General features: G+C 42.3%; 1 protein-coding gene across 2 annotated transcripts in view; it reads right to left on the bottom strand.

Moving 5' to 3' along the window:
- Positions 1-16,964, bottom strand: part of NGF (nerve growth factor) — a 350,749-nt gene that overhangs the window by 77,556 nt on the left and 256,229 nt on the right. The gene's annotated exons all lie outside the window — the stretch shown is intronic.

Genomic DNA, 16,964 nt, shown 5'->3' with positions numbered 1-16,964 from the left:
ATGTGCTGGCTTTGACCCTCAGCAGCATAGTGCTTCTGTTCTTAGCATCGGTTTTGTTCGTAAGACGATCACAATTATTTCAGCGAAAAGATATTTTAAAAGAGGTTGATTTCATAGGATTGCAGATAGGATGCAAGATCTAGCGTACGTGCAGCACCCTTAGTAGCAAAGATAGGGTTTAGTAGGAAAAGGGAGCAGTTTCTCAGTAATGAAGGCAGCATGTTCTTATTCCGCTGGACCTACATGAGGCAGCTTTATGTTATTGACCTTCATTCGACCTTGCTTTTGTCCAGAGAGCGAAGAAACTACAAAACGATTGTTTTCACCCTCCGGTGGACCTCAAAGGATAAGGAGAATTAGACTAGAGCATGTAAGGTACCTGGTTGCATCTTTATGTTGATCAATGCTGGCAGTCAACTCTTTCATGGGGTTATAGGGAGGGACTGTAAGATGAAGTAATTTACAAGTTAAAATTGTGTGCCTTTCGTTTACACCGCGAGTACAAATTAGCCAGTAATTTGGACAAGTTGAGAATATCAGAAAATTACCTAAAATGTGGTTAGTTATAAATAAAGGGTGATGTGGTTACTTTCGAAGTCTGTGGCCCAGGAACTGAAAGAAAATATTTTTAGGTGTAATTTGAGTCAGAAATTGCGCAGTTTATGAACTGGCAATCGAACATACCCATTCGGAAATGGGACAGCCCGACTACAGGTCGGTGGTCCCGCCAGCCCAATTAGGATGTGACCGCCACCACAGCGGTCGTAATGTCTATCTTTTGTACTGTGGCTGGTGCTGCGGGCTGCAGCAAACGCCGCAATACAAAACATAGACAGAATAAACAAACAATATCCCAACTGGTATTACTATAAAGGCGATTAAACATGTTTGTGCAAAGCAGTACATGGACAGAAACAAGGAGACTCAATTAGTTTTTGAAACGTGCTCATGGCATCGTATAATTAAATAAAAGAGAGATATACAGTTGTAGCAGCACTGTACGTAAATGAATAACAAAACAACCGGAATTGGACTTGGTACTCGGCATGTGCAAGTGCCACAAAGGTGGTGACGCAAGTGACAATTGTGATCAGCATGAACGGCGCATAAAATGAAGGTGCTTAAATATGTACAGTGAGTCAAGAGAACAATGTGGCTCCGAATGAATTACAATGCAATTTTTTTTTCGGATTTGATGGATTGATTTGGATGAGCCACACTGAGGGATGCGCCATGTATTGCGCTGATTGGTTGACGACGTTTCGATCCTCTTAAGTTAGGATCATCTTCAGGACAGGGTTGTTGTAGGAAAACGGTGTTGGGAAACTCTGGGGGATCCGAACATCCGTGGTTAAAGGTGCCTCAATTGGTGAGCAATGCACACAAGAGAGGAAATGAAGCACAAATTTGGTATTCACTACCTCTGGCACAAATTGGACTGTCTGAATGGTCATTTACTAGAATATTTCTGATGTGTAGACTACAAACTTGAGGTGATAGTTTAGAAAATGGCCTAGGCATTTAGAAAGTGGCCCAATAGTGCCAGAAGGGCCTTGAGCACATTTTCTACTGTATGGACAAGTTGGTTTTAAAGAAACTCACCAGTGTTTGCACAGACTCTTCTGTATTACCCAATGATCAAGTACAAGGTTAGCATACATTAAATGGAAAATGTGAGTTGGCAAATTTCCATAGGGTGTGGCCCCTGCGATTGAGGTAACACCTTTACCATGTGCTGTGCTATATTAGAAATGTTGGCATATGTGAAACAAAAACAGGGGAGTACATTGTAAGAGTGCACCAACCAGGAGAGGGTGCACACCTCGACACAAGTTACCTTTGGGTACAGGAATGAATGGTTCAAAAGCCTCCATCCCTACAAAAACGGCTTGCAAGAGGTGCAAACAGAGACTTCAGCATCCATACCGTCATGGCCACTCTCCAAGGGGGAACTGGTGGTGTTGTGAACAGAATGTGGCACACTATCAGTTTTGTACAGAGGCAGCCTCCACTCCAACTGAAAGGATCTGTAACTTCACAACAGCCACCTACACAAACAAATGGAGTTGTAGGTGAAGGACGCTTCCTTGTTCACGTTCTGCACTGTTTGTAGCACATCTGCTAACTTTGGTTTATGGCATGTAGCAGGCTGTGCTCTTTTCAAAGCACACCTGCAGTCAGTCTTGGGCTCAACTGCAGAGATAACCAAATCGGGCTGCTGGTGAGCAAGGGTGCTATGCTCTGAGATCCCCTAGCTGCAGAAGAGCTTCTCTTCTGACTATGCTTGCCACACATAACCCTGTTCTGCAACAGCACTTAATGAACTTGAAGCGGAAATGTGCATTCTTATTACAAGAACTAGATATAGCAGAAGTACATCCTACAGGTCTTGTGCGCTGATACATGGTCTTGAGCTCATGGTCAGCTCCAATATGAGGAAGGTCTGCTAATGGCAGTGCTTGTTCGGGGAAGGGTACACCAATAGCCTGAAGGCACTGGGAGAAGAGTAAAAAAGAAAGGGGCGCAAAGAGGCTCGGGAAAATGCAGCAGGATAACATGAAGAGACTCATCAAGGCCGAAATCCTTTGCCTGGTGCACTGTTGAGGAACAATCGTGGAAGGGAAGAGACGTGGCACACTATCACGGAGCACCAGGAAGACGGGGAAAAGGGAAGAGCAAGGGAAGGCATGTGAGTGCATTCTAAAGATAAACACAGGACAAGACACGCACTATCATGGAGTGATGAACCAAACCTTAAAGTTAAAGAAGGAGTTACATGACATCAGCAGTTGAAGGATAGACCCTTTCCAGTTAAAAGCAAGACACAAACAGACCAGGGAGGAAAGCCATGCAATTAAGGGCAGGGAACTGAGATTGACAAGCAAGACATCTAATCATGAGCAAAGGCTGACACAAAACCCGCTCTGTCTACAGTGCTCTCTTTGACAGATGATATCTGAAGCAAAACTGCAAAAGAGATCCCTGAGGGAGCAATTTTCTACAAAGCGCAGGATATTGGACAGCAATATTAGTATTACTTATATAATTACGCGCTCCACCACGCTTGTCACCGGTATGAATGAGAGATTAGTTCAGACTTTGTCCTCATTCCATCGTTGGTCTCTCAGATGGCAATACCACTTGCAATGGATTTTTTCTGTTGTAAGGTGAGCACTATTGACTGTTCCACCTTATTTCTGATGCATTACAACATTTTCAGCATTGCAATTAGGCTGTACAATGAGGACATGGTCTTTCTACAGTTTCAAAGTAATTCAGCTAAGCTGATGTAAAGGTAAAAGTAAAGATAAATGTACGTTTTTGTCTGTTCCCCTCACAAGCAACTTGACCGGTTTCATATTTCGTTTGCTAAGTTGAGTTTATTTTCCCCATTGAGATTTTTTCCATTGAGTATATATGGCCGCCCATGGCAGTCCTTGTGTTTGCCACCCTGCGGTGGGCACAGATAATGGGGAGGTGCTGGCGATCCCTGCAAACCATTGCAGAGTGCTGGTAAAGGATTTACTTTCCAGTGGAAGCCATTATTTTTGCACTGGAAATAGCTCTTAAAGTAACTCAAATAGCACTTGGCACTACTTGTGTTGCTTTGCCCCAAAGAGGCATCACATCGGGGGTCCTACCACCCATTGTTTTTCATACAAATTCAATCTACTAACAATGGTTGACAGGGCTTTGCACCAAAAATAACGACTTCTTAAGGCAGGGGTCAACAAGGAGAAATATTTGTAGTAACTTTTCACACATTGCATGTGTGCTGCACTGCACAGCACATTACAATTTCGATAAAAATGTAAGTAAATCTAAGCAGAGTATCCATACATACACAATAAAACCACAAAAGCTATAAACCATTCAATAGCAAAAATTAATTAATTACAATACATAAAATATTACAAATTTAAACCCCCCAAAAAAACATTTACTAAAAATACAATAAAGATTAGGGAAGCTTCAGACTTCTGCCGGGTAAGATTTATTATTTCCACTCCAGTCTGTGCTACAGTAGGGAAAGTGTTGGACTTTGGAGGGTTTACATTTACTATTCCCACTACAATCTGTGCAACAGTAAGAAAAGTGCTGGACTTTGGAGGGATAACATTTACTATTCCCACTCCAGTCTGTGCAACCTTAGGGAAAACATTGTTTTCCCTAACATTCTACCCCGCAGAACATTGGACTTCTGCGGGGTAAGATTTACTCTCCTCACTCTAGTCTGTGCTACAGTAAGGAAAGTATTGAAATTAGGAATGGTTCAATTTATTATTCCCGCATTAGTCTGTGCAACAGTATGGGGAGTGTTGGACTTCAGAGACGTTAAATTTACTATGCCCATTCCAGTCTTTGCTACATTAGGCAAAAGCTTTGGACTTCGGAGAGGTAAGATTTACTATTCCCACTCCAGTCTGTGCAACAGTAGGGAAAGTGCTGGGGTTAGGACGAGTGAAATGTACTATTTCCACTCAAGTCTGTAGAACAGTATGGAAAGTGTTGGACTTTGGAGTGGGAAGATTTACTATTCTCACTCCAGTCTGTGCTACAGTAGGAAAAGTGTTGGACTTCGGAGGGTTAAGATTTACTATTCCAGGTCCAGTCTATGCTGCAGTAGGGAAAGTACTTCACATCAAACACATTACACATTTGAATAACCCTAATAATTAATTGAAAAAAATATAACATGTAATATATAAAGTATATTAATTTGGATAACATATATACATACATACATGGACCTTAAACAATTGAAATTCTGTTTTTAACAATTTTTATGTATGTAAGTTACATTGCAAATAGTTTTAAGTAACTGTGCAGTAAAAATACAATGTATTAATTCATTCATATATATATATATATACATATATATATAAAATTAAACTATGTACATAATCAATACACAATTTAACAATTGAACATCAATTAAAAGGTAATTAATATTTATTACTTAACTTCCCACCTTGTAGGTCTACAAACCTAGCAGCCCACATCTAAAATATAACTTAAACAAATACGTTTAACAGAGTTTACATAATGAATAATCAGTTAAATAATTAATTAATAATTAATTGTTTGTTAATTATTACTTAATAAACTTCCCACCCTCAGCATCTACAAACACAGCAGCCCATACCTAAAATATAACTAAAATATATAACTATTACACAATATACATAATTGTTAATCAATTAAAATATTAATAGCAATTAGCAATTATATTTAAATATTACTTAATTAACGTCCCACCCTATACACCTACAAGCCTAGCAACGTGCACCTAAAATAAAAAAATACATCAGTATGACATAATTGACAAAAGTAATATCAATCACATACTTAAATATTATTAATGAATTAGTAATTAAATATTACTTAATTTTCTTTCAACCATATCCCCCTAAAACCACCTACAACATTATAATTTACTATTAGCAATTCAATGAAAACATTTTAATCACTAGAAATTACAGACTATATTTTAAAAAAATAATAACAATTATACAAACAGTAATTACACATAAAAAATATATGCACTAAACACATTCAAATAATCCAAAAACTAATTTTTAACAACTATGTTATTGAAAATGAACGATATTGCTTACCTAAACAAACAATATTTTTGACAACAATATTTCTGCATCACAATATTTTTGGATTGCAATATTTTTTGCTGATATTTCTGTTTTCCTGATATTAAAAACTCAATATTTTGTCCAAATACCCTGAAATACAACTGATTTGTTACATGCATGACTATTCCTGCCTAAAAACTTATCTTGCCAGCTTGCTCTTACATAACAGTTTGAGCTTCCAGTTACTGAGCGTTAATCAGCCTTGTAGATCTTGGTATGTGAACTAACAGCAATGGGTATTTCCTTTTATTTTGTGCTGGAAAAACAACTTTGTGACTTCAGACAGGGTCTGCCAAGAGCCAAATGCAAGTATCTTTCTCTTGTCAGGAAAAAATGCAATTTGGACGAAACACTAATGCTAGCTGTTGGCCTGCCTATATGGAATTAAGTAATTGCTTTTAGGTGAAAATAGTTTACATTTGACCTTACAGCTGCAAAAGTAGTAATGCATGATTTACCTTGTAGATTGGAGGACATTGATGGTTCTGTAGAAATTATGAGATAGCCCTAACAAATCTATCAAGAACATGCTACAAATTTGCTATGATTAAGAGTAGGAACAGTAAATTAACCCAGATTTGATATGCGGACAAAGGGAGTTTGGCTGCACCAGGAGTCCATTGTGCCCCCTGGCAATGCCTTTGTGGCTGCTGGACTTAGAGGTGGCAAAATTAGTGCCAAGAAACCAGGGGTGGCTACACATTTCTTGTTTTTCCTTGCTTTCTGTCCATTTTTCATTATACTAATAGTGAATAAGGTGTTATAAGGCCAAATGGTTTAAAATGTATGTTGTTATTGTTATTGTTATAAGTAGTTTTGTAGCGCGCTCAATTACTCAGGAGTATCCTGGCGCGTAGAGATGCAGTTAGGCAGCAGAAAAACTAGAATAATTACAATGACATTTTAAAAAGGGGGGTTTTGAGGGCTTTTTAAAAAAGGTTAAACTCCTGGGAAGTACGAAGCAACAGGGGAAGGGTGTTCCAAGCGACGGCCGCTTTCAGGGTAATAGACTGTCCAACAAGGCGGGTGCGTTTAAAGCGTGGGACAACCTGCAGGTGTTGGGCGGTTGACCGTAGGGGACGGTTGGTTAAGTACCAGGGAAAGCGCTTCCTCAGGTACCCCGGCCCCTGACCGTGGATGGCTCTATGAGCAATAGTGAGGGATTTAAACACAACACGTTGCGCGACAGGGAGCCAGTGCAGGCTGCGCAAATGCTGTCGGACGCTGGACTGCCGTGAGATGTTAAAGAGGAGTCTGTCCGCCGCGTTTTGTATGATCTGAAGGTGGTTGGTAAGGTAGACAGGAATGCCAGTGAATAGGGCATTAGCGTAATCGAGGCGAGAAAGAATGAGGGCCCTTGCCACTGTTTCTTTGGACGTCCTCCGGAGCAGGGGAAAAACCTACGAAGAGCTTTAAGGGTACTGAAGGAACCACAAGTGAGTTTTTTAATGTGCTCATCACAAGTTAAGATTTCCCCAAACCAAACCCCCAGGTTCTTTGCTGGTTTACCAACAGAGCTAGGGTATGGGACATCAGGCGGCCATAGAGATTCTGTAAAATTAGATGGAAACTGCCCATAGAGAAGTATTTCAGATTTATCTTCGTTGCATTTTAGCTGGGTGAGAGCGAGCCAGTTGAAGACTGAGGAGAGGCAGGTCTGGACAGATGAAGTGTCCATATCCGTGCCCGGCCAGGTGAACAGCAGCTGCGTGTCGTCTGCGTAAGCAATTATGTTTGCACCTAATTCTTCGGCCAAGAAGATCAGGGGAGTCAGATAGATGTTAAACAACAGGGGGCTTAATGTAGACCCCTGTGGCACCCCAGTGGAAAGCAGCTTGGCCATAGAAGAATAGGGATGCAACCACACCTGCTGAGTCCGATTGGTCAAAAATGAGGTCAGCCATTCTAGAGCGGAGCCAGTGATGCCAATGGATGCCAGCCGGGTGATCAGCAGCTGATGGGGAACCATGTCGAAAGCGGCAGATAGGTCTAACATAATCAGACCGCTCTGCCGCCGGCATCTAGGCATTTCCTGATGACCTCAGACATTTCCACCAGTGCTGGCTCGGTGCTGTACACAGCGCGGAACCCAGATTGAGCAGGATTGAGAGCATGGGAAGCTTCAACAAAAGCATCCAGCTGGCGAAATGCAATTTTCTCACATACTTTGGCCAACACCGGTAACAAGGAGATAGGCCGATAGTTGGCTGGGACTGCTGAATTTAATCCTGATTTTTTTAAGAAGCGGCAGCAGTTTAGCCTGTTTCCAACAGTCGGGAACTGTAGCAGTCCTAAACGAGAGGCCAATGATCTCAGCAACCTCGGAACAGACCACCTCCGCCACCCCTCCTAAAATGCAGGCCGGGCAAGGGTCTGTAGGCGACCCAGACTTCATAGATTTGAGGACAGCTAAAGTGTCTGCCTCAGTAGGAGGGGAAAGTACATTAAAAACATGAGTAAAAGAAGGAGGAGATGGAGGGTAGACCGTATCCTGGTTGCTCTGACCCAGACAAACGGTGCGCAGACTGTCCTGAATCCCAGCTATTTTATCTATGAAAAAAGAGGACAGCACCTCACACCATTGTACAGACGATGGAATCGTAGGTTGTTTAGCACAAGGGGAGAGAAAACTTTTTACAATGGAGAAGATTTCCTTGCTGTTATTGTTGGCCCTAGAAATTCTGCCTGCATAGAACTCACTTTTAGCCGACCGAATGGCGGCATAATATTCCCTCTGGGCCGCACGTAAAGCCCCCTTGGAAGTAGGACAATATGCACGTCTCCAACATCTCTCCAGCTTTTTGTACTTCAGCTTCAGTTCTTTCAGGGCATAAGAAAACCAGGGCTTGGAGGGTGTAGAACGCTTGTTTGAACAGGTGCCCGGTTTCGCGGAGGCCCACACCCCCGATCAAATCCAGGTGCTGAACCGCTGAACGGTAACGGGAAGCTCGGAGCCTAGTAATGGGCGACTCTGCTGAAGAGCGTTGGTCATAGCAGGCAGATTAATCTTCTGAAGGTGGGTGTTAGGCAGATTAACGCAGGATGATTTGACTAGGGGCCAAGAAAACTTGATCAGCATATGGTCCGACCTGGAGAGAGCTTCGGGGTCAGATAATGTTAAGGCAAAATTAGAGCAGATTACGTCCAAAAGATGGCCCCCCGAATGCGTAGGGAGCTTTACCCACTGGGACAGCTGGGCTAAGTTTAGGGATTCCAGCAGACTTTTTGAGTCCGGCGACTCAGCCACATCTACATGAATATTGAGGTCCCCCAGAAGCAGAAACTTAGGGAACCTCAAAGCCCGGGGCACATGTTGTATGCATGCTTGTGGGTAAGAGGGTGTTTAAGTGAGATCATTTGTACATGTGAGCAAGTGAGTTCATGTGTGTGAGTGAAAGTCAGAGTTAGTGACCAATAATGAGAATGTGGCCCAGATTTATTACACTTTGATGCAAGGCAACATTGCACTAAAGTTGCTGCACTGCCTTGCTACAAAGGGAAACAGAAAAAATGCTTAATATCAATTAGGATGGTGCATTTTGTACTCTGCCCATGCACTGGAACACTTTTGGCAGTCATGAACCAATGCACACACCCTCACTTTTACCATAGTGCAAGGAAGTATGTGTTCTCTGAAGCATAGGTTTTGTACTGGAAGGGGTTCCTTTCAGCACAAAAACTATGATGTAAGGCTTTTGTCATGTTGTATGTGTGCTGTACAATTCTGCACACATGAGTACCTCAAGCATCTGAGATTACTCAGGAACTCAATTTACAAAAGCATTAGGAACTCAAAAGCAAATTCCTTCAGAAACCAACTAGATCTAGCAAAAAATAGACCAAAAAAGCTATTTGAGCTGATTAACTTCAATCAACTGACCTATGCAATCCTCCCCCAGCCAGTCTGCTATCAAATTGCCTCCTTCTTTCTGGTAAGGACAGAATATATTAAAGCTGATCTACAGGGAGGGCTCGGGAAAACAGTCTACCAGCATCCCTATCTCCAGCCCTTCCACTTTCAGGGCTGCATTACCCTCAAGTCTGCCAGAGCACATCCTCAAAAACAAAGCTTTGCAGTACTCCTTCAAAGCCATTAAAAAAACGGCATTCTATCAATTGTAGCAGCCATGAAACCCACAAAACACTATAATGACCCACTACCCCCAAATTCTTCAATGAGATCCAACTTTTGACTCTCCCACTTTAGACCAAGATCGTTAATGCCTCTCTACTTCAAGGCATTAAGCTGATTGCTTAAAGGCTGGGCAGGTCACCACTATTCTAAAAAAAACTACGGCTGATCAAACAGGCCTAAATATCTTCTGTCACAACTCTAGTACTCCAATTTTGGTGAAGCACCTCGAAAAAAGTGTACATGTCCAAGTCTGCAACCACAATTCGGTCTTCTTGACCAATTGCAATCCAGCTTCCCACCAGGGCACAGTACTGATTCAGTACTTACACATATAGTGGACGATGCGCTAAAAATGTTGGATCAAAATGAATCATGCCTCCTTATCCTCCTTGACCTTTCCTCAACTTTCAATACGGTTAAGCATGACTCCCTACTGAACCTACTGGAACACAGGATGGGACTCTCAGGGACTGTCTAAATAAATCAAGGTTAATCAGTCAATGTCTACATCCATGCCTGTCTCCTTAGGTGTCCCACAGGATTCCTCCCTGTCACCCACTCTCTGTAAACTATTCATGGAGCCACTAACATCAATTCTGAGCTCATCCAACAGACACTACCAAATATACGCTGATTACACTTAATTATACCTGAAAGTCTCCTCCCCAGAAGACATCAAAGCCCTCAAACTTAACACTCTCAAAATGGAATACCTCTTAATCGCCCCTCCCAAACCATCACCATCATTAACGATGGGATGAACCATCAAACGGTCTTCAACTGCCTACCTCAAGTCATTGACTCAGCGAGATCACTAGGAATAATTCTTGACAAGACCCTTTACATGCAGAACCATATCAGTTCTGCTACCAAAAGAGCTAATCTCCAAGTTAACATCTTAAGAAAATTAAAAGCTATCCTATTAAAAATTAAAAGCTTACTATTGTGCTGCCCTAGCCCTATTGATTCCCAAGCTGGAATACAGAAATGCAACCCTGCCTAGATCCATAACGGCTCGCTTAAGAGCCTCCCTCAACTCTGTGGCAAGGGTCATCACGGGCTCGAAAAGAAATAACCATATTACCCCGATTTGAAATCCCTTAACTGGGTTCACTAAGAAGCACCAATTCAGCTGATAATTGCTTGCATGACCCACAAAGCCCTACATTACAACACCCCAAATTACCTGGCTCAGAAGATTGAACTCTCCGGGGGCTCCAGATCGTCTAGAAGCCCCTGCAATTTACTACTGAAACCTTAGAGATTCTCTAAAAAGAAAACCTATAATAAAGCCTTCTTTGGCATCACCCTGAGAATTTGGAACTACCCACACCCTGAAACCAGACTGAATCCCTCAACGGCTTTCTTCAAGAAAAAAGTTACATTACTACTCAGCAACACATTTTTGTCCTTTGAACTCTTCACGAGGAGCCCACCTGGACCATCAGGATACAATTTGCTCATTATTTTCTGTTCTGACTTTCTGTCTTATCATGAAGGCAATTCCGCTCTCCCAGAGATCCCGTCATATAATGTTTCCTTCTCGACTACATTTATATTGATTGTATATATATCTGTTCTCTGACAAGTGTAAACCACTCTGATAATCACAAGGGTCTTGTTCCTGCTATTTAAAACCCTCAAATAAATAATTAAATAATGCAAAGTGGAGGAAATGAGGAGAAATGAAAGCAGTTCTCCTAGTTACACATGCCTTCAGAAGGCAGAGGATTCTGGCTCAAATTCATGACTACAAATGTTTGTAGATAGGGATTTATGTGAAACCATATGGGTGGTTGGTTGGGAATATCATGCACCCATGGAATGCACCCTTGATGCAAAATAAATCAAATCAGCTCTTTGTGTTACCTTGTAGGTACTATCCAAGGCAAATCCTGATTTATGCTGCATAGTAAATCCCACCCAAATGCACTGGGTTTGCATCTCAAAAGTAATACAAATCTGGTGCAAAGCATGATTAAACCAGGCCTGAGAATCAGTAAGTAAAGTGAATGAGAATGAGCAAGATTAAGAGTTAATGCAGGTGAGTGATTGAGAATGAATAGGCTTGAGTGCAAGGGGGTGTAATTGAATGTGAGTGACAAAAGTGAATGTGAGTTTAACATTGGCCCTGGCATACTGAAATAATTATTGTCCCATAGAGATTCCCTGGACAAAATACTGACCCTGGCATACTTGCAGCAATTCTTAGCATGACAGACACATGATAAAATACTGGCACTAGTACACCGGGGGTAATTCCTGGCATTAAAGACACCAAGGTAAAATACTGGTACTGGCATAGTAGAGCTCATTCTTGGAATGTGGACACCAGTGGCCAAATTATGTTACTAGCCCAATGGATGACATTCTTGGCATAAATGTGGATAGCCTGGCATATGGAAGGGTGGCAACCAGGACAAAATGCTGGCCTTGACATACTGAGGTAATTTGTGACAAAAGGGACACCTACGGAATATATGAACTGCATACATTTCAAGCTTCAACTACAAAACGTGCTTCTGGCTACAATCCAGTCTTAACAGCGAAGTATTGGCTGTGGTTCTTTCAAAGTTCACATTTTAAACATGCCAAATAAAATGAAAACATGTAAGCTTGACTTAGGTTGTAACCAATCCCAAACATCAGTTGCATACTCTGTATGAAACTCCCACAAAGTCTACAAAATATCCATCATTTAACTCCAAAGAAAGGCAAGCTGTCAAGGTCAGGGTTCCTGTGGAGTTGAAAATTCACCGACTCCTGGCCTTGCCTCTAAGTACCACTGCCCTAGACATGAAGCAAACAATCTCCCAGTTCTATTTTTCATTTCTGCAGAAAGACATTCCTAGTAACACCCTAAATTTCTCACATTTAGAAAATCAGCCCAAAATGGAAGGCGGTCACTTGCAGTTAGCATGGAGGGCACAAAAGCAGAGAGTGGTTTTCCAAAGAAGCCCTGTTCGTTAAAGAGGAAAGGGGTTGCATAAAGCGGGGTTTCCAGCAGCAATACTCGATGCAAAAAAAATAAAGATGGCATGTGTTATCAAAGAGATAATTTTGTAGTTGTGTCCTGCTTTGATTTCAAACTGCAAAATGGACAGGCCATTTATAGCACAGGCTGCTAGATTTTAGCAAGGAATATGTTTGCATTCTTCATTCATTGGTGGTTTGTAATATTGGTGTATGTCGAAAATGGCATTGCTGGTTTCTAAGTCAGCTGGTTCTGCTGCACTTTTGCTCTGGTACCTTTTGCGCATTAAACAAAAGCTCCTCCTCTATCCATTGAGCTCTCATTTCTATCTCATGATATTTGCATTTGATGAATGATCCACTCATTCACCATTCACCAGTGGTGTTGTACTTTTCTCGTGTGTAGTTACCTCAAAACTAACAACACTTTACTGGAAACGTTTATTATTTTAAATACTAATAAAAAACCTTTTTGAGTATGGTTTGGTCTCTGTCTCCTGCCTCTTTTTAGTGATGTTTATTTTCAATTAAAACTATTGTATCTCCTACAAAGCCCCACCTTGGGGCCACTGGCCTTCACTCTGTCTTCATGTTCACTGCCTGGGGTGTGGTGTTCATCATTCCTGTGTTCATTATGCTGTAGTGACCTTTGTGCACCTGGCATTTGCCTGGAGAGCCTGACACAAACGTATGTGATTCTGAAGTAAATTGGAAGTTACCCTTCTCAGTCGAATCCATTGTGATGAAAATCTTGTAGAAAGATGGTTTGAGACCACACATATTGAAGACTTGGATAATGACAGTATGTATCCCTGAGGCATCATGTGGGAGCTTGACATATTTGCAGCAAGTTTTCAGCCAAAGCTTCAATGTCAAAATGTCAGTCAAACTGAAAGAAAACTCATCTTTGCACATGCTGAAGTCTTTAGCAAGGATCCACTGATGTACGCCCATAAGTATAGCTTTAAACGTCAAAATACAGACTTAAAATACACAAAACAACCATAAAAATGTTTTTAATAAAGACAACAGAATTTGAAAGCACAAACCGAAACAGAATTTCACATCAAATCTGAATTTCCATTCATATATTCTTCAATGATGAATGGTAACTGATCATGTCGGCCAAAACTTTCATACAAGTTCCATGTTCATATTCCACCTGATAAGAGAAAAGGTAGTCTACTGACAGGTGTCCATGCCTTTAATTATTCCATCATCTACTTGTGTTTGCTTTGTTTGCCCTATGTTGGCAGGGTATGCCCAGACATTGGTCCCTTTCTCACTTTGCCCCTGGGTTCAAGCTAGCTTGGCTGATATGGGGTGTTACCCCGAAACCGGTCCCAGGATGCTTGTTTCCGGTCCAGGGAAGACCTGGCTTGGCAGTTCAGTCTGGACTGTTCCTATGAGGCACATGGCTCAAGAATGATTTGTATATGACTGGGTCTAAACTGGGGTGACAAAGTGAGCTAAGGAACAATGATGGATTCAACCCAGATCTGTGACTGGTGGTGAGTGTCTGAAAAATGGCAGCGCTCTGTCCATCATCTCCTTGTGTTTGCTTTGCTCGACCTTAGTTGGCAGGGTGCACCCAGACGTGGGTCCCTTTCTCACTTTGCCACTGGATTCAAGCTAGTCTGGCTGATATGGGGTGCTACCCCGAAACAGGTCCCGTGATGCTTGTTTCCAGTCCAGGGAAGACCTGGCTTGGCAGTTTGGTCTCGACTGCTCCCATGAGGCACAGGGTCATGACTGATTTTCATATGGCTGGGTCTGAACTAGGTGTGGAAGTGAGCTAAAGAACGGTGATGGATTCAACCCAGATCTGTGACTGGGGGTGAGTGTCCGAAAAGTTTCAGAGCTCCGTCCATCATCTCCATGTGTTTGCTTTGTTTGCCGTGAGTTGGCAGGGTGTGCCCAGATGTGGGCCCCTTGCTCACTTTGCCACTGGATTCAAGCTAGTCTGGCTGATGAGGGGTGTTAGCCTGAAACTGGTCCCAGGATGCTTGTTTCCAGTCCAGGGAAGACCTGGCTTGGTAGTTCGGTCTGGACTGTTCCCATGAGGCACAGGGTCAATACTGATTTGCATATGGCTGGGTCTGAACTGGGGTGGCGAAGTGAGCTAAAGAACGATGATGGATTCATCCCAGATCTGTAAGTGGGGGTGAGTGTCTGAAAAATGTCAGCACTCCATTAATCATCTCCTTGTGTTTGCTTTAATTATTCCTACCAGCACTCAAAGGTTGGTGAGTTTTTTGTTGGGTCAATTCATTAAGTTCATCACAACAGAGTGATCTCACTGGTAATAATAATAATAATAATAATAAAGGGGATCTTATCATGCGCGGACTTAGCCCAATGGGCATCAAGGCGCCTAATTCCAAATCCAGCTCACGACAAAAGCCTGGCAGCTCAACCTGTGTAAGCTCTCGAAAAGCACCACGTTTTTAAAGCCTTTTTAAAGAGCGCTAGAGAGGGTAGGACCTTCAACTCCATCGGCAAGATGTTCCAAAGCTGTGGCGCGACGACGGAGAAGGCCCTAGCTCCCCATCTGGTGAGCTTAAAACGAGGGACAACAAGTTGAAGTAGTCCCGATGAGCGCAGACACCTTGTAGGGTGATAGCGAGTAAGCAGGTGACTAATAGCGTTCTTAGATCCGTCCTCGAGAGCTCTGTAAGTTAGACACAGAATTTTAAAATCAATTCTGTGCTGAATAGGCAGCCAGTGAAGGTCTCTCCTCGCAGCAGTAGCAGAAGAGGCCCTGGGAAGATCCAGGACAAAGCGTGCAGCAGCATTCTGCACAATTTGCAGACGATGTATAAGGCCCTTGTTGGATTCCATATTGAGAGAGTTACAGTAGTCTAACCTGGAACCAACAAGGGCAACTGCAATCTGCTTGCGTGCTTGGAGAGACAGATAGCTGCGGATTCTGTTGAGCGTCTTGATCACGCCCCAGCAGGTCGAGACGGTCCGATTCACCTGTAGGGACATCGAGAGTGAAGTGTCGAACACCACACCCAGATTTCTGGCAGATTGCGAGGGAGTGGGGCAGATGCCAAGAGAAGTAGGCCACCACTCACTCGACCAGATATCTTGGTCCTTTCCAAAGACCAAGACCTCAGTCTTGTCGCCATTTAGCTTAAGGAAGTTGGCAACCATCCAATCTGCAACGTATTGCATACAGGACCTGAAGCTAGAGGCAGATGATACGACAGAGGACTGAGTAAGTGAAACCATAATCTGGGTAATGAAGGTTGAACTACCTTCCTCTTAGTAGTGGATAACTTACTCCTTCTGTTTGATCTTCCATGGGGCAATGAGAAGTGAAAGATAACATCCAAGTCACTTCATTTGAAAATTCATTCAAATAAAATAGCTCTGAGGACAATAATAAACGCAGTGGACAAGAGAAGCCATCTTGGTTTAAGTGCTTTTGTGAGTAGCCCACTATGAAATCCAATGGAGCTTACACTAACTGAAATATAAACCTTTGATTTATTGCTGACACCTCAGCCATCACCCATGCTCATCTCTCCTTTATTTTCTCCACAACACACTAACCCTGTACCAGTTATGAAATATGAAAAGACAACCAGTACTAAATGTACTTTCCACAACTATAGTAGTAGTAGTACCACAGACTTAGTGCAGAATGAAACAACTATGTGCCAAAATAACTTTTTTCAGTTTCAGTGGAGTTTAGTCTTCCCAACACCTCTGCAGAGGCTTATTAATTATTTACAGTTTTAAAGAGTCCTGTCACCTTTTAAAGACTCTTCACGTACGTTTCTGTAATTGTGTTGCTTCCATAAATTAAAATGTATCTCACTCTACAGCCTCATATTGGGGCTCCCATTGTTCCGCATACTCTTACTTTACTCAAGAACACATGGACTACTTTTTTATGCCCTGCATCAATGTTACAGTTATAGGAAACAAGGGAACCCGAAAGTAGTACACTAGGGACCTTGGGCGTTTAGCTTATTACAAAAAACAGTGGACCCTAGTAGTTTGGGTGATCAGGGTAAGAATAGACACAAACTGGAATAGTATTTATGTCCTTTGTCCAGCCGGACAGGAATTTATTTGGCGATGCACACAATCAGAAAGTAATGTCAAGGGGCCAAGTAATGTCAAGGGCAACCGGCACAACTCGAGCCATGATCTGGACGGTCTAATTGACTCAAAAGCGGGATAATCTGAAATAC

Source organism: Lissotriton helveticus, chromosome 5_1 (genome assembly GCF_964261635.1).
Source record: "Lissotriton helveticus chromosome 5_1, aLisHel1.1, whole genome shotgun sequence".
NCBI lineage: Eukaryota > Metazoa > Chordata > Amphibia > Caudata > Salamandridae > Lissotriton > Lissotriton helveticus.
This window is presented reverse-complemented; position numbering and strand designations above follow the sequence as displayed.